Source organism: Macrobrachium rosenbergii, chromosome 14 (assembly GCF_040412425.1).
Source record: "Macrobrachium rosenbergii isolate ZJJX-2024 chromosome 14, ASM4041242v1, whole genome shotgun sequence".
NCBI classification, from domain to species: domain Eukaryota; kingdom Metazoa; phylum Arthropoda; class Malacostraca; order Decapoda; family Palaemonidae; genus Macrobrachium; species Macrobrachium rosenbergii.
In genome coordinates this window covers 32,904,880-32,924,883 of record NC_089754.1, presented here as the reverse complement: position 1 = coordinate 32,924,883, position 20,004 = coordinate 32,904,880, and the positions used below count along the sequence as shown (strand labels likewise).

The following is a 20,004-nucleotide window of genomic DNA, read 5'->3' as shown; positions in this document are numbered from 1 at the left end:
TCTCTCTCTCTCTCTCTCTCCTCCGAGTCCCAACTACTGCCACTACCACTACGACAAAACACTTTCTCTCAGACTCTGAGAGACTGTGCCCAACCTCCCTCACCCGCCCTCTCTCTTCCAAGGTCACCAGACGATGCCACGGGCACCCCACGACATGATTCACTCATTACCCTTCATTATGGAGAGATTAACGAATTTGTTTGCTGACCTCCTCCTCCTCCTTCTCTCTCTCTCTCTCTCTCTCTCTCTCTCTCTCTCTCTCTCTCTCTCTCTCTCTCTCTCTCTCTCCTTCCAAGAAACAGCAATACCGATGCTCTTAAATATTTCTGTCTACTAAATTACTGTTCTCACTTTGTCTCAAAAAGACCTCTCTCTCTCTCTCCTTCAAAGACAGGCCAATAATGCATCTCTCGAATATCTCCCGTTACTTAGACTATTTGAGAGAAAGTTTATAAAGAAAGGAATTTGTTGGAAGTCTTCTTGGCACTTCTTCAGATGTTGAAAAGGAAAGGCATTTACATGAAAATGGCATAATATATTACATACATACCCAACTCAGCTAGACAGATACCAGACTTGTAGATGTAGACGAGAGAGAGAGAGAGAGAGAGAGAGAGAGAGAGAGAGAGAGAGAGAGAGAGAGAGAGAGAGAGAGAGAGAGAGAGAGAGATATATATATATATATATATATATATATATATATATATATATATATATATATATATATATATATATCTTTATTATGAATATTATATCATGAAATATTAAAGTATAACCTGAACATATGGCCACGTGTTAAATTAAACTCGTGTACCCAAGATCTTTCGCCTTAATTCTCGAGTTAATCTCAAGCCAAAATTCCTATAAAACGCTCAGAGAAGAGAGACCTGTCATACCCTCGCCCTAAAAATGGCAATAAGTTTTACCTGAGAATGCCTTAGAGCAAAGGCAAGATATCTTAAGATATATATAAATCTCTTAATACTTCATCCGACAATTTCCCCCTAGAGATACACTGAGAGAATGCTATGTACAGTGACATAAGATACTACCACTTTTGAGACTCACTCTCACTCTCACTCTCTCTCTCTCTCTCTCTCTCTCTCTCTCTCTCTCTCTCTCTCTCTCTCTCTCAAAAGGGGCGAGAGTTTTGCCTTAAAGAGTTTTGATCTTATATATATATATATATATATATATATATATATATATATATATATATATATATATATATATATATATATATATATATATATATATATATATATATATATATATATATATATATATATATATATATATATATATATATATATATAAATATATAAGCAAGATATCTATATATATATATATATATATATATATATATAAAATATTACGACTTCACCAGACAATTTCCCCTACAGATCCACAGACAGGATGCTATGTAGAGTGACATAAGATACTCTCTCTCTCTCTCTCTCTCTCTCTCTCTCTCTCTCTCTCTCTCTCTCACTCCACTGGCACTACTACTCCGTTCCCAAGGTTCTATTTTGGGAGCATGAACCCTTGTCGCATCTACGTGTACTGTGATAAATGAGATGAAATTCGGCCACGCTCCGACGAGAGCGTCAATATAAAGGCACCAATCGCTTTTATGACAGAGGCAATACTAAAACTACTTTTCTTCTTCTTCTTAGCTTCGCAGTGAAGGGACATTTCTCTAGGCTCGGTTGGCAGCGGATGTTCTCCATTTCGTTAATAAAAACCAGGGATTAAAGTACAACGCGATACAAAGCATACTCCACCACCCCCACAGACAGCTTGTGGACTAGACTAGAATAGTGTGCTATATTCGTCTATAATATGGTTGGGTGAGGTTGAGTGGGTTTTGTATCGTGTCCAGTGTAGCCTATGCCCAACGATGTTTGTTTGATCTAAGGCAAAGTGAAATAATATAATATACACATTTCCAATGTCTGCTTAAAGGAAAAAACGGTTTCTTCCAATTTCAGCCACTTCAAAGACCCCAAGTCAAATTTAGTGGGAGCCTGTGTCTGAGATCTCTGTTAATCTGCATTTACAAATTTCTCTACCACATGAATTTTCTAATCAAGATTATAAATATCATAAGGTTCTCCATGAACAGATGACATTATTATTGTTACTCTTATTCAGAAGATGAACCTTAATCACATGGAACAAACCCACAGGGGCCATTGACTTGAACTCAAGCTTCCAAAGAATATGGTGTTCATCTGATAGAAGTAACAGAAAGTAATAGGATATAAAAGAAGAATACATCAGTTATTAGAAAAGGAAAAAAATAAATTAACAAAATAAATTAAACCTGAATGTGACTTCTAAAAGACTAATATAACTACAGACTTCAGAATAAGGTCTCTGATGATCATATCTTCCAGTTTTACTTAGAGAAAAATGGCACTTCAGCATGTGACAATGTCAGAAGTAATACCAAGAATAAGTTCTATAAAGCAAGTAACACTTTCACTAACAATCTCTAAGTAACAATTCTCCTTATGATACTTAAATAAAAGTAACAGTACAATCTAGTTCCATTTGCACATTTCATACTCTAAGGCTTTACTTCTACAAAACATGATGCTTTACGGATAATTGTAAAAAAAGAATTATCTCTCCAACAAAAAACAATTCAATGTGTCATCTCCAAGAGAAGACAAGAAACACTTCAATACCCGATCTCTAAAAACAAAAACACTTCAATTACATCTAAAAACAAAAACACTTCAATTACATGAACTCCAAAAACAAGAAACACTTCAATGCATCATCTCTAAAGACAAGAAACTCTTCAATGCATGCTCACTAAAGGCATGAAAGCACTTCAAGACATGACCTTTGAAGACAAAACTTCATGCCTTAATCACTTGAGATATATAATTCAGAAATTATCTTAAAAACATGACCACTAAAGACAAAATTATGCTTCAAAGCCAAGATTATTATAATCATAACACCCAAGGTCTGTGGACACCTAAATACCTAAAAACTAGGAATACAGACGAACCAAGCCATGAGTAAAACAGCAACCTTGAGAGAGAGAGAGAGAGAGAGAGAGAGAGAGAGAGAGAGAGAGAGAGAGAGAGAGAGAGAGAGAGATGAGAGATGAAGCAACGTTTTCAAAAGCAAATGTTTAACTGAAGGACTGTAAATCTCATGTATATTTCAATCTCCTAACTCTAAATTGAGAGAGAGAGAGAGAGAGAGAGAGAGAGAGAGAGAGAGAGAGAGAGAGAGAGAGAGAGAGAGAGAGAGAGAGATTTGCAATGAAGCAACGTCTTCGACATCAAAATGTTTAACTAATGGACTGTAAAACTTATTTACATTACGACCCCCTAACTTACAATAATGACACGATCCAATATATATCCATTTTCGATTCCTTCAGTTATTTTAAAAAAGACACATATTCTTAAGAATAAAAAATACACATGTTTCTTAATCTTCTAATTATTCAGCCTCAAAGATTTTGAGTTACCTGATGCACTATCATGTTTGCTTCACTGTGCTCCACTGTAATTCACACCAAATTTCTATGGCATGTTGCAGGTCTTAGCATCGACATTTGAGAAGACAATCCTAGCCCTGTGTTCCATCAAATGATTACGGAAGCTCATGCGCCAACGCCGTCTGTGTAATGGATGACCACCCATCCAAAAAACAACCCGACTCGACTTGCCTGCTTAACTATGATGAACACGTTTCCCGTCTTACGTAACCGGACTGCTAGTCTGAATCTATAACCTGAAGCACTGGCTTTTTTTTATTAAAAACACACTCGACTAGTTCGCAGTCATATAAAATATTAGGTTTCTACCTAAGTCCTTCCTTCCTTCAGAGAAACATTACCCGGGCTATAAAAATGTGAAGTGTCGAGATGACTGACTATTAAAAAGTCTTGCTAAGGATTTCACAATTGTATAAATAAACCTAAAATTTAATACAATTTAGATAATTGTGGATTTTCATTGCACATAAAAAGTCTTGATGATGTACGCAAATGAGATGTCAAGTGAAGATTCATGGATATTTCATGTTTCATACTTTTTGCTCGGAATTATATCGAGCTTAGGAGAATTTCTCTCTCTCTCTCTCTCTCTCTCTCTCTCTCTCTCTCTCTCTCTCTCTCTCTCTCTCTCGTGTCATTGTAAGTCTGGGGATTGAAATGGATATGAAATTTACATTCCCATCAGTTAAACAATTTCTTTTAAGTTCCTTCATTGTATAGTCTCTCTCTCTCTCTCTCTCTCTCTCTCTCTCTCTCTCTCTCTCTCTCTCTCTCTGATGTTTAACAAAGAAGCAAAAAGAATAAGATCAGCATTCGTGGAATCACGAGAGATCGATATTATCTGGGGGAATGAATCACACTTCACACTAACCTCGAGAAGAAATTTCTTTTGCCTGACTCACACTCATATTCTCTCTCCGTTATTGTTTACATACTGCTAAAAGTTATATAGTATGCGAGCATGCGTGTATGTACGTCTCCATGTATGTATTTTATGTATACATACGTACACTGAAAGCTAATGCACCTATAGGTAATAATTCGGTATATCTAATACCCTTTTTCATTGTTTCTACTTGCATCCCAGAAAACCGTGACTATAGATATAGTGAATCCCGGAAAACAGTGACTATGGGTATAGTGAATCCCAGAGATAAGAGCCTATAGGTATAGTGAATCCAAAGGGATTATAGGTATAGTGAATCACAGAAAACAGTGACTGTAGGTATAGTGAATCCCAGAATATCCTAGAAGACTGACTATAGGTATAGTAAATCCCAGAAAACCGTGACTTTATTTAAGTCACTATACTTTCTCAAAGCGATTTTAGCGCTGCATTTGAGTCTGTTAACCATAAGGGCCTTACACAGACATACGCTTGACTGCTCAGATCATTCAAGAATTTTTAAACAACCGGAAACCGTCTGTTTTTTATTCTTTTGTTTTGTGAGCTCACACCTATTTTTTGTGATTCTCATTCTATATATCTAAATCAAGAAAGATTCGGATACACAAAATTTATCTGAATTTGTATACTGAATCTTTCTTGGTCTCAAAAATATGGCAAACATGCTCTATTTTTGGTAGGTAACACCTAGCCCTCCTAAATGAGAAAGGACCAGCCAGCTATATTCAGTGGGATGTGTAGGTGACCTCATGCAAAATTTTTGGTCTATTGATTTGCCACGATTCGATCTGCGCTGGTAATACTGTACTTGACGATTCAAAATATGAAGATATTTAAGTTTTAAGTACTGTCTTCACTTACTTTAAACCTATCAATTAATACTGCAAGAAACTAGACGTGGCTCCTTAAGTCTTAATGTCTGCAACTGATTTAGGTATTAATGCCAAATTCTTCAGATCATCTGTTTCAGGAACCGGACCATTGTCCTCTTTTTCTGTACGTCTAACGCCTCCCGGGTTCCTCTTTTACAGAAAACTAAGTGGGACGCTTTTCTATTCTTAAAAACATAAATTAGGTAGATAGAATATAGGATTTAGGCCAAAGGCCAAGCGCTGGGACTTATGAGGTCATTCGGCGGTGAAACGGGAATTGACAGTAAGGAGGTCTGAAAGGTGAAACAGGAGGAAAACCTCAAAGCAGTTACACTATGAAACAATTGTTAGGAGAGGCTGGAAAAGTCAGATGGAAGAAAGAGAATATGAACGGAAGTACAGTAAAAGGAATGAAAGGGGTTGCAGCCAGGGGCCGAAGGGACGCTGCAAAGAACCTTATGTAATGCCTACAGTAAACCACGTGAGGTGCACTGGCGGCACTAACCCCTTACCGGAAACAGAAATTATATACGATTTTTGTTGGGTATCTTCCATAGGCTCTCTAGCGCAACAGGAACCAGTGCATGCAACTCACTTTGCAGAACGACAACATCCACATTCTGCTGAGGTGTCAAACTGTCGCACTGTCAATCAACTGAGGAACAGTCTTTCAAGTGGTATAACCAGCTTTGAAGAACCATGTACCATCAACACTATTGTTCTATTATGGTGCTGTTTATTTGTATTTATTTATCTGTTTACTGATTAACCAGCATTCATATCCATGATTAACTGTCTATGCCCTGGTTTTTAACACGAGGGCATTTAATTCCGTGGGAAAGGACCATGAAAGTTTTCGCTTTTAAAGCATACTATATTTGCGTGTGAGAAGTGTAGACGTATATTTCAGAACTTATTTTAAAAATAGTAAAATTATATAACTTAATATGTATCGAATAGTAAGCACATTCGCAAGCATAATCTAATCATCGATATACGCAAAGTATGTTTGCGTAACTTCCCTACGAGATGACATCTGTTAAGTTGAACCTGGATGAAACATCTAGGAAATAATTCAACTATTAGTTTTTCAAATGGGTCTCACCTAGGAACCAATATGCTCATCTCGAATTATTATCATTACAAAGTAGATTAATGATCACTCACGTGGAATTTTAGATTTCTCAAAAAGCTAGCCACAATGACTTGTCCTACAGCGAGGGGTGAGAGGCAGAGTTAAAGAGGAAGGACAGCATACGTGGTTGGAGTGCTTTTGGGAAGATCTTATCGCTACTGACGGAGGTAACTAAGAGATGTGGAGTTCTAAGACTGGAAAATAGGTAGACCTCAGGCATACTGTAAGATCCACAAAATTACAGAGAAGTTGGGGACTTCGCCCCAAAAGGGAATCTAAGCAAAAAGTACAAAGGATTATCAATGACCATGCGATGATGATGGCGATTGACAAGAATAACACAAGAGATTCCAAACTACAAACCGACATATTTTGGGAAACGAATAATGCTTTTAAATTAAAAAAAAAAAAATTAAGAAAAATTAAAAATAAAACGTCAAGCAGACATAAAGGGTTCAGAGAAGCAACCAGACTCATCCAAATATTTCGGAATCAAAATAATTTTCCGAGCAGCAAAAACAAGAGGCAGATCATCACTCAACTCCAGTTTGTGCAAGTCAGCCCACTTAAACTATCAACTCGAGGAACGTATTACAGGAAATTTAGCAAGATATAATCTGAGCAACGCAATGCGCATGTAACCTAACAAAAAGTATCGTATAAGAATGTGAAAACTTAGAACTTTAACATGAATAATCACATTATCCAAATTTCAGCCAAAGAATCTGATAAGCAAATTTACATGCGCACTAGCTGTCATGTCTGAGAATATATTATCAGTCTCTCTCACATCGATCCCTCAAAAAGTAAAACAAAGTAGAGTCAAGGTTTCCCCATATTGCACAACCTTCTCAAAAACAGATATGAGAAAGTAGTGGTAGTAGTAGTAGTATTACAGTATTATATATTATTATTATTATTATTATTATTATTATTATTATTCAGAAGATGAACCCTATTCATATGGAACAAGCCCAAAGAAAATGGTGTTCCTTCGAAAGAAGATTCAGAAAGTAAAAATTGGAAATACAGAAAGAGATGTTATTAAAAACCATAAATTAATAAATGAATAAAAAATTATTTCAAGAATTTCAAACGCAGTTATAGGCTAATCATATTAAACATATTCCATTAAAAATAAATCAAGAAGTTCATAATTATTCGGATACAAGCACCTTAACGCATACCTCGCACCTCTTCTGTAGTGCCATCCTAAGATTGAGAGACTATGGGGTACTGTGGTTCAGAATACACCAAGTTTATATTCTTAAATTCACCTTTTCCGAACTTCTAAACAAAAGTATCACCAGAAGCTATTTACATACAAATAAATGCACCTCTATCTTGGCAACACGACAGCTGCCTGAATTATGATACTTTGACTACGTCGACCCTGCAAGAATTCCTCATACTTATATATGTATATATATATATGTATATGTATGTGCATATATATATATATATATATATATATATATATATATAATATATATATATATATATATATATATATATATATATATATATATATATATATATATAAACACAGTATATATATGTATATGTGGGTGTTTGTATAGTGTTTATATAGACAAAATTATAACAATTCTCTGGTTTTTACATATAGGCTATATAAAGAATTCTTATTACTCTGTCAATATAAACTATATATATATATATATATATATATATATATATATATATATATATACATATATACACACATTAATAGAACATTTGCACAGGCAAGTTGAAAGCCTTCACCTACTCCTTTCCTGAAGATGAGAGAACCAACGTTGATCCCAAACTCCGGAAGAACAGCAGCGCCAGATTCTCTACTGTCGAAACGGAGGAACATAAAAAGAGATTAGAGAAAATAAAGACTGGAAAAAGGCTCCGCCAAGGCTGCTGGACAGTGAAGGAGACCTGACTCACCCAACTCACCGAACCGACAAAAAGAAGGAGAAAAAAATTTAGATTCTTATCTCCTTGGTACTTAAGGAAAGGATGTGTTGCCTTCGCTGCTGGCTCAAGACTATGAAACACTGGCTGAACTTAATATCTATGACTGGGAGACAGCTTGGTTGGCCACTGGGCGACGGTGTGGAGAGAGAGAGAGAGAGAGAGAGAGAGAGAGAGAGAGAGAGAGAGAGAGAGAGAGAGAGAGGGTGGGTGTGTTATTCTTTCAATTTTGTCGAGTAAGAAAACAAAAGTAGGACTCTAAAATCTGACAGTATTATCTGGGAAGAGATAAATAAGACTAGCACACATCTTTTAGTAATTAGAATGAAAGAAAGTTATAACAAACCAAAACAAAATAACTTGATACTGTATAGCCAAATGAACCATATGACGTCTCCAGGATAACTTTCAACTGAGGTAATTTGAACTCCCATTCTGATAAACGAGCCAAATTGCATACACAAAGGACAAATATATTGTGTTAATTCACCTACAATAAAATGAAAAACAGTGATTATATTCGACGTGTTTAACATGACGTTACACGATTCCGTTCTGATGACACACGGTCAGCTGATCCAAACAACAACAACAACAACAGGTTTTCGTTGGTGTGTAAAAATGACACTGAGCTTTAATAGGTCCATATAAACAAAGTCCACATAAACAAAGGTACTTATAAACAGACCGGATAAACAGAGTCCATATAAACAAACGGCTATATAAACAAAGTCCACATAAAGGCCATAGAAACAAAGTTCATATAAACAGTCCTTGTAAAAAGTCTATGCAAACAAAGTTCACATAAGCAAAGGACATATGAACAAAGTCCACATAAACAAAGGCATAACGAAAAACTACACTGGTTTACCAATATCTGTAAGTAAAAATCATCTGAAAAATTAACAATAAAAACAAAACATTTAAGCAGATTATTCGACTCTTGGTCAATAAACAATAAAGAAACACAAAGTCAGTGGACTGATTATCTTGAAGAAATGTATCAATACGTAATCACACAATGACATACCATCACGTACACATAACATATAAACCAAGTGATTACATACCAACAAAAACATAACATAAACGTACAGATTTTTCTACACGAAGTTCACCATCCCAGTCCCAAGCCAACACACTTTAATAAGCTTCCAACAATTTGCATCTAATACCAACAAAAGTAAAGACATAACTGATTTCAAACGTGGACGATCTTTCTTTTTCCCTTAGAACTGAATATAGAATTTATAATATGGGAGTAGAAAGGTTTGAAAGGTGTAACATTACGAATGGAAAATCAAAAGACTTTCTTTTTTCCGCTCTATCTTAGAACTGAATATAGAATTTAGGCCAACGGCCAAGCGCTGGGACCTATGAGGTCATTCAGCGCTGAAAGGAAGCTGGGAGTAGAAAGGTTTGAAAGGTGTAACAGGAGGAAACCTCGCAGCTGCACTATGAAACAACTGTTAGGAGAGGGTATATAGGGTAAGCGTACCAATAGGTACTCAAAAAACATGGATTTTTTTACTCTACAGACTATGTCCGTCTTACAAATAACATAAACGAATATGATATTTTTACAGGTTATGAAGAAATGGTTGTAGTTTCATGGTATGTAAAGAAATTATAAATATTGCAAGCCCATGCCGAGAAAATGGTCAGTAAATTTGGTGCGTACCTATTATGAAGGCGTGTCCAATGTGTACGCTCCTCTGTCCATTAGGTACTCTTTCACTCATAACTCTGAAGTTGTTAAAGCTACAAAGTCTCCTTTGGATATGTTAGACCTCATTCATTGCTTTATTTGATCATCTATTTTTCAAAGAGCTCCAATTGCATTATCTTAACTTCCATGGGGTATTTATGGAAAAAAGTTAAAAAAAGGCAAAATTTGTGTTTGACATCATGTTCCCATCTTGTAAAACAACATTATAGCTTGAGTAACATCATTACATAATGCAAAATAGATGTACTTGATAATGTATCAGTAGGGGAAGGCTTATACATATGAAAAGTGTAGTGAGTACAGTCAGGAAAAAAAAATTTTTATTGGAATTTTTCTTAACAAAACATGGTATTATGATATCCTATTCTTTGAAGTATCACCTCTATATTAATTACACACCTAGTAACTACATGAGATTAACTTTTCAATGCAAACAAAAGTGATTATGAAAGAAAAAACTAGCAAACTGCTATTTTACTTGAATATTTTTACTGAATACATAAAAGAAATATATGTATAGTTATCGATAGTAAAAAGAAATAATAAATTGTTTGACTTGGAAATTCTTTGCCACTTCCCATGGGAATCAATGTGGTATATTTACTAACTAAATACAATAAAAAAACTGTATTTATACTAGCACTTACAGTAAAAAAAAATAATTTGAAAACGAGCTAGAAAATCTTTTACCATATTTTCATTTTAACTTTGCTAAATGGGAGATAAGTATTGTTTTTATAGTAGATGGAAATGAAAATCCGTATACACGATTTCTATATACTTGTTCTGGGCTTTCTAGAACAACTATCTCATCTCGGTGATGTGGATAGGACACTTCTTCAATTTCTGGCATTATGTAGAAGCCATCACTTTTTTCTTTCAGAAATGACACTTCATACCCACCTTCATCAACCTTTATGACTCTAGCAATGTAGACCTCAAATGGGGATGTCTTTCTACCTTTGCTTGATGATGTTGCTTTTTCTACTTTTACTCCAACCCAAGAATCCACTTTGGGTTCCTCAAGGGTAATGCCAAAAGAAAAGTTGTCTCTTTCATAATCTAAGCTCTCATCTGAACTATCATGCAAACTCAAGACTTCGTCATTTGATGATTCACTTGCTCTACTGGTATAGGAAGGGCCTGCCACTGCTTTACTATCTTCAGTTAGTTCTTTGTCTTCAGGTATTTCTTCTTCATCACTTGTATCTTTCTCTACTCGTTTCATCTTTTGCTGTGTTACAGAACCTTTGTTACTTGTTGATTTTGGTAGTTCTCTCTCTTCATCATCTGTATCTGTCTGTACTTTTTTCTTCTTTCTTTGTGTTACTGAACCTTTCCTGCCCATTGAGTTTGGTGTCTTTTTGCTTGATTCTTTCTTTTCTCTTGCTTCCTTTATTTTTTCAAATTCCTTAACCATTTTCAGTGATGATATAGAAAATACTCTGTCCATCACATTTCTTATCACCTTTGGCCCTTTACCTGGTTGCCTCTCTGGGAAGAATTTATGGGTGATCATTGCTGGACTTATTGTGGATGGTGTGTCTTTAGACCTTTGGGGGAAGGGGGTAGTCGATGTTTGACTGGAACCTTCATTTAGGTGTTCTAGCTGGTCTTTTTGAAATTCCTTTGGAGGAGAGGTAGGAGTAAAGGGCATACTTGAATACTGCTGTAGTACATGTGCATAGCCTTTGTAATGCAGTACTAAATCACATAGTGAACCTTTCATCTTGTACATGTGTTCCCTTTCTTCCCTTGTTGTTACACTTGTGTCAGTGGTCGTTTGACAACCTCGATTTACTGTAAATGGAGGTATAGTCTGACATGAGACCTCCTTGAAACCTCCTTGGTCTACTTCTTCAAAAATTGTAGAAACGTGCTCTCTTTGTGATGCAGCAGCTTCCACCTTAGTGTAGTCAGGGGCATGAGGATCGAAGGGCACCAGGCCACACTTCCTAAATCCTGCCTTTATATTTTCTGATGTGACATACCTCTGGTACACAGGGAAAAAAACTTTGGCAAAATTAACTTGGGATATTATTTCATCAGTGTGTGTGACTTCCCATTCTTTACTTTCCTTGGCCCATCCTTTTTTCAAAGGACCAAAAACAGCGACATCTAATGGCTGCATGAAATGTGTGGTATTGGGTGGTAAACCATACAGGATGATGCCTAGTTCATTTAGTGTTTTGGCTAAGTGATAATTATTTCTACTTTCGTGCCAATCCGTCCAGACTATTACAGGTCTGGTAACATTATTAGTAGTTAGCCAATCGTTAAACCCATTGCAAAGGAATTCATACAAAGTCTCTGTATTTATGTATCCTTCTCACTCTTACCAATTATTAAGTCTGGAGTAATTGGAAACTGCTCCGCCATATTTGGACTTATTCTTTTCCTTGGATATATGATCATACAGGGTGTTTGGCCATTTGCACACACCATGCCTTCAACAGTAATGTTAGTTTTCTGAAATAATGATGATTCTTCATAAACTACCTTTTCTCCCTTTTCTGCAATCACTTTTCCTTGCTTTGGAGACAAAGAAAACCCACTTTCATCAATGTTAAAGTTTCTTGCAGGATCCTCAGGGCATCCATGGCATCAATTTCTTTAAAATAATCCAGAGCAGTTTGGAACCACTGATGTATTACAGCTTTAGATAAGTTCTTTCGTGCTGAAGATATGGTCTCTGGTGTTCTGAATGTCAGTTGAGGATGTCTTTTTTAAATAGCCTCCACCATTTTCCTTTGGTGCTCCGTGAAATGAAGGAGGCACTCTTCTTCTACACCCATTTCTAGTTCCTCACTCAGAATAGCAGTCACTGTTGCTAAGACATTTCCCTTTGTTACAGGATGTGCTCTTTTGCAGGCTTGCTTGATGTAATTCACAAGTACTTCCTCCTCTGCATTTGTCAGAAGGGTTTTAGGGCCTCTTATTGTGCTCATTCCACGGCGACCAGTTTTTGTGTCTAAGGGTAGACTCAGCAATGTCATATTTCTTTGCTGCAGATCTGATAGACAAACCCAAACTGCAGAATGAAAGACAACCAGCCATTTAAAAACAGTAAGGTAGTGATTAAGTTGAAAAATAAATGCAATTATGTTACCCAATAAAACAAATGCAGTTAAGTTACCCATAAAAACTAAAAGCAATGAAGTGATATATTCTTAACAAAACAAAGCTACAGTAGTAATTATTGAATCATATCATTTCATTTAAATGATTCAAATGGGCTACAATAATTTTCCTATTTAACTTACTTTTCTATATCATTTAAAGCATCTGCAATTATAGCTGGATCATATTTCTTTTGTTGCACCTTTCTTTTTATTTTCTGATTTTGACTTTTTTAATCACACTGGTTTTATTTTTACTTTGTTTTCCCATACTGTATTATTCTCTCTGAAAAAAATAATAATAAACGTTTAATGTCTTTATGATGAAAAAGTGTGATGACCAATAGGTACGCAGTGTGTGGTGCCTTATATGTACATGCGTACATACAGGACATCACACACTGCGTACAATTTGGACCAGTCATGGGGTAAATTGACTTGGATATTGCTCCAATGGTTTTCATGGAACAGTGGCCCATATTCTCTCTAGCTGTAGAGGTAGCCTTAGATTGTTGTGTTTTGTGGATTAAGTCTCTCTGGCAGGCAATATTATTTTTGAGTACACATTGGGCATGTGTGTCTTGGCCTTGTCCAATAGGTACGCACCCTTATTCCTCTTACATCTCTTATTTTACAAAAGTTTTAATGCTTGTTTCTTATGGCTGAGTCACAAAATCATCCTGCAAACAAAAAAAAACAAATATATTTAACGCAAAGGAACCATGATATAAGAACATACATAAGAAACCTTTAGATTTTCATAAGGAAATGGTGTATTTTTTCACATTTCCTTCTATTTTGATTTGGTAACTAGTCCCTTACAGAGAGCAGAATCTAGAAACTTGGTTATATATAGAATAATGGTGAGGGATTATTCTGAGACCAAAATTGAATATTAAAGTGCTGTCTTTTTCTGTACAGACATTTTAAATATTGGACTGATGAGTACCCTAGCATGATGGAAGAAAGGGATTTATGAATGGAGTGCACAAACGCCACCAACCCCACCCCCCTTCGGGATCTTTTCCCTTTGACGTTATTGCCAGGTTGAACTTTTTGATTTAGAAACACACTGACATTATTGCCACTGTTCATCCCCACACGAACAAAATATAAAAAAATACCAACAAACCACAAACGACGCATTAATAAAGGACCTCTGTTTGAGTCACCGGATGAGTGCCAGAACGCATCCTGCTTCCCTTATCTTTTCCTAAGCGATACCTTTCGCCAACTTTTTTGAAATTTAGTAAACACACACTGACATATAGAGATTATAAAAAATCTACATAAAAAAGTCAAAAATGTCCGTTCATTTTACAGTCTCCTGACCCTCAGTTCCCGTGACTAATAATGGCATCCGTATTAACACGAGGGGGTTTTTAAACCTCAAAAGGCAAACAAACAGCTGATGGTAACTGTTGGTGTTTTTAAGGCGATCTCTTCAAAATGTACGAGACATGTTTATTACAGTAACTACATATACTCTATTAAAAATATTCTATTATTAAAAAACACCTTGTTGATTTCAGATAATCCTTGCCAACAGTTTTTAAACCTCGAAAAGGCAAACAGCTGATGGTAACTGTTGGTGTTTATAAGGCGATCGCTTCAAAACGCACGAGAGATGTTCATTGCAGTAACTAAAAATATTCTTTCTTTTATTAAAAACTGCTGTTGATTTAAGATAATCCTTGCCGACAGTTTTTACACCTCGAAAAGGCAAACAGCTGATGGCACTGGTTTGGGTGTATACGGCGATCTCTTCAAAATGCACGAGATGTACATTACTGTAACTACAATTTTTCTACTATCAAAAACTGCAGCTGATACACGATAATCCTTGCCAAAAGCAAAGCGGTAGTACGTGGCAGGGCTAATCAGAAGGCTGCGTATCTGCGCAGGTCATTAGTCTTTTAATCTTCACAGCGACAAAGTTTATGAGCTTCAATGATCCGTTACTAACACACACTGCAATGGCAAGATGGCTTAGGTACGGTATACCTGTTCTGTTACGTCCATACATCAACTTATTTTGATGTTGCCTTTAAATATAGAGGCAAGAAGGAAACTATTTCGACCTGAATTCTGTTTGAAAATGTTCTCAGGTTTCAGCAACGTTTAAAGTGAGGGAATGAATAGATTGTTTAGTCTGTTACAATCTTTTCAAATATTCTGGGTTGGTGAACTGACATTTGTCTGACGACTTACAAAGGGTATTTTGTCCGTGATTAAAATGTGTATGTCTGGTGAAAATGACAATATTCATCTTTATGTCAGTCAAGTTATCGCGGCTACAATAACTCAGGACAGACTTAAACAAACTTGTCCTACAGAGATCACATACCTCAAACTACCACATGCACTCTTGAACAACCGACTGTCTCGATGGCGCAGGCATTCTCCACTTCAGCAAAAATGCGCTTTGTGCCGGCTTTATTCGTCCAACCTTGCAGCATCTCTCTCACACCTTTATTCTGTTTCTCTTCTCCATAGAAATCTGACTATTCAAAAATATAAATCCTTCAAAAAAATTCTTTTCTATTTTTCCATTCTACGAGATGACTCGGCTACTTTATATAAAATGTCCCTTCTCTAGGGAAGCCTCTTATCTCACACCTGGCAACCTTATCAGAGTAACTTCTACCCTGCGTTGCTCGGCATTTCCCTAACCTTTTCCATTTACTGCCAAGCTCTATAGTGTTCCGTCTCCTTTGATTTCCAAAGTTCCGTTTCTCACTTCATTCTGGATTACGCCAATCATTTTTATTTGCATTCTTCTTCTTCTTTCCTTTTCATTCAAGTCTTGAATATATAAGGTCGTTTGGCTGGATGGTCTAATGGCCTTCGCTTGCAGAGAAGTGACAAATGTCAAAAACAGCAATGGGAGCCATTTCTAAGATCAAAAACTATAGAGTGGTGTAGCCCACGCCTCTTTACAACACTGTCCTCGACTATCCCACCTTCAAAATTTATAGAATAAGAAAAAATTTGTTGTCAAAAGAAGGAAAAACTACAGAAGCCCAGTAGCCATGTTATCATCCACGCCAAGCTTTTTATAGACTTACAAGTGAATGAAAAAGAGAAATGTGTCTCTGAAAGATAGCAGCACAAAATATCCGGTTACTCATTCGTATACCAATGAACTCCAGCTGAAGACAAGCCTAGAACGCAAACAATTAAAACAATTATTGAAAAGAAAAGAAAAAGTGTCTGTAAAACACAGGAAATATAAACAAAATGTGTCTCTCGGAACAAATTGCAAGACACTTCATGAAGCGAGATAAGCTCATTAGTACGTAATCTTCTAAGGCAAAGCAAGGATGAGTTTACTCAGAAATGAATGAATACATAATGCCTATAATTACGTTTAGAGAAACCTTACCGAAATGTAGTTCTCAAGTTTCACCCCTGAAAGAGGCCACTTTAGAAGCAAGCTTCTTCGAATGTAAAGCTAAACTTGTCTCTTTTGAGATGTCAAATGACGATGTATTTTCATTGGAATTGGATAAAAATTTAGCCCAAAGCCCAGGCGCTAGGACCTATGAGGTCATTCAGCGCTGAAAATACTGCTGAAACAATTGTCAGGAGGCGGTGGAAAGTATGATGGAAGAAAGAGAATATAAACGGGAGTATAGCAAAAGGAATGAAAGAGGCTGCAGCTATGGGGGCCGACAGGACGCGGCAAAAAACCTTGTTGAATGTCTACAGTGCACCGCGTGAAGTACACTGATGGCACTACCCCTCTCCCCACCCCTCGGGGGATGATTTTAATGAACGATAAAATGAGACATAAAATACACAGTCTTTACTACCAAGTTTCGCTAGCAAGATCTCTGAAATAGAAAGAAGGCGCTATGCAGTTCATCAATTAATTAGCCAAAACGTTTTTATTTTAGAACTAACTTCACACCACACGTTTTTATTCCTTCTCTTCACACGAAGACAAATTAGACAACGTCGTGGAATTCAAGAAACAAGAAAAATATAATTTCAAGTCAGGAGTAATTCCTGTACATTATGTATGAATTCCGACGTGACAGCCACACATGCTTGCGCAAGCAGTAAGACTTGTGTATAAAAATATACACATCTTTATACAGGTATATACTGAACAAAACTGATTTACTGAGGAAATAAACCTGTGTTACTACAGCAAAGATCAAGGTGCTTTCTGAGTTATAATCTTCGACAAATTATAAATATTTATACAGAGAGAGAGAGAGCTTGAGTTTTGTATCATATGAGAGAGAGAGAGAGAGAGAGAGAGAGAGAGAGAGAGAGGAGAGAAATTTAATATTTTTTTTAATTTCGTAATATTTTTCTAAAGTTGGTGTTAACCTTAACAGAATCTTAAATGTCCATTCGTGTTTATAAAATGTTCGTTTTCTCTATAAACTTGACATTCAATACTTTAAGCACATAGCTACATTACAGGATTAACACTTTAATCTTTCCTATTCCATTTTTTATTCATTATATGTAGGAGACCAAGATGACCCTTGTATCTCAAAAAACGCGACTGATACAAGTATACACTGATATGGTATAAATGTCTGCTTGCCAGTACGGGATGTCAAACCGGCCTCAAATAAAATATGACGAAAGAAACAATCTACGTGACAGTTCACTGCCCAGATTTAAAATTCGAGAATTAAAAAAAAAAAAAACTTTAAACACATCTTCCAAAGCAACAGTTCTTTCATTGCAGATGTAAATTTCAAAATGCAACAAAAAGAGATGAAATCCTTATTTCATGTCTTCCATAGAGTTATGCTCTGAACACGAACCTTAGTATAAAGCTAAGTCAAACGATTAATTTTTCATAAACAGTCAAGAAGTGAAAAAACTAAAAACAGACGCTAAAATTGGAAATGTTTCCTATGACCACCACAACGTCCAACTCGCCTTTCTCGTTACACCAGATGATAACAAGCACATCAAGTTGTTGGTTACCTGATTATACAATCTGTTGCATCAGGGATTAACTCATTTCTTTTAGACCTGCGTGCGTGCATATATATATATATATATATATATATATATATATATATATATATATATATATATATATGAGAGAGAGAGAGAGAGAGAGATTTTACTTTCAAGCCGTATCTTTGATATAGGCTATAAAATAACTGCAGAATGTGGGAAGCATATGAGAGAGAGAGAGAGAGAGAGAGAGAGAGAGAGAGAGAGAGAGAGAGAGAGAGAGAGAGAGAGAGAGAGATTTTACTTTCAAGCCGTATCTTTGATATATAAAATAACTGCAGAATGTGGGAAGCATATGAGAGAGAGAGAGAGAGAGAGAGAGAGAGAGAGAGAGAGAGAGATTTTACTTTCAAGCCGTATCTTTGATATATAAAATAACTAGAGAATGTGGAAAGCATATGGGAGAGAGAGAGAGAGAGAGAGAGAGAGAGAGAGAGAGAGAGATTTCAGAGAGATTTCACTTTCATGCCGTATCTTTGATATATAAAATAACTGCAGAATGTGGGAAGCAGAGAGAGAGAGAGAGAGAGAGAGAGAGAGAGAGAGAATTTCACTTTCAAGCCGTATCTTTGATATAAAAAATAACTGCAGGCGTGGGAAGCATATGAGAGAGAGAGAGAGAGAGAGAGAGAGAGAGAGAGAGAGAGAGCGATTGATTTCACTTTCAAGCCGTATCTTTGATATATAAAATAACTGCAGAATGTGGGAAGCATATGAGAGAGAGAGAGAGAGAGAGAGAGAGAGAGAGAGAGAGAGAGAGAGAGAGAGAGAGAGAGAGAGATCACTTTCAAGCCGTATCTTTGATATAAAAAAAATAACTGCAGGCGTGGGAAGCATATGAGAGAGAGAGAGAGAGAGAGAGAGAGATTTTTCTTTCAATCTGTATCTTTGATATATAAAATAACTGCAGAATGTGGGCAGCATGAGAGAGAGAGAGAGAGAGAGAGAGAGAGAGAGAGAGAGAGAGAGGCCTACCCCTCATCATATTTTAATATAGTACCTACTTAAAGAACTAATTATGGAAGCCCTCACGAATTCAATAGCTACAACGCCATATACATAAATTAATAGATACTTATAAGCCATAACTTCAATGCGGTGCCATAACACCAACATTTAATATTCAGTCCTAATTCATATACCGCTTCAATTGTATCATAAATAAATGTAGTAGCCTCTTTTAATTACTATGAACACTGAGAATAAACATACGCAGTGCCATCTTAACAAAGACCTCATTCTAGTTTATCTTAAAGAGGAAATATTACATTCCATCTTATCTACGAGTATGATACCAGAACTGAGAGATGACATTTTTTCATCCTTTATAACCCCCTCACTTTCTCTCTCTCTATTTACAATTTTACTTATCTTCCTCCCTTCAGTCCTAATTTCTATTTGCTTTCTTTCTTTTCTCTTCATTCCCCTTCTCTTTCCTGTTCTCTTTCCTACTACGATCAATAAAATAAAGAGGAAGAGCAGAATCTGGTATAAACAGGAAGAATAACAACAATGATAATTAGAATGTTAGTACTGATATGGTAATGTGTATTATTTATAAGGCTTATGACAAATACCATTACGATGACTAGTTTATTTACTCGGGAGACGTCAACCTAATAAATAAATAACTAAATAAATAAATAAGCAATAAATAAAATGGGTTTTCAAATCAAACACATTTGTATTCTGCAACTGTTCATAAAAAAAAAAAAACAGAAATGTAATTACGGACTAAATGGAGACAGGAATACTATTTCCC

The 20,004-nt window shown here is 36.0% G+C and overlaps 1 protein-coding gene and 1 pseudogene across 4 annotated transcripts in view; both read right to left on the bottom strand.

Moving 5' to 3' along the window:
• The window catches only part of LOC136845881 (rho GTPase-activating protein 17-like), a 70,414-nt gene that overhangs the window by 41,001 nt on the left and 9,409 nt on the right, over positions 1-20,004 (bottom strand). The window lies entirely within an intron of this gene.
• LOC136845632 (uncharacterized) lies at positions 10,814-13,127 on the bottom strand (annotated as a pseudogene).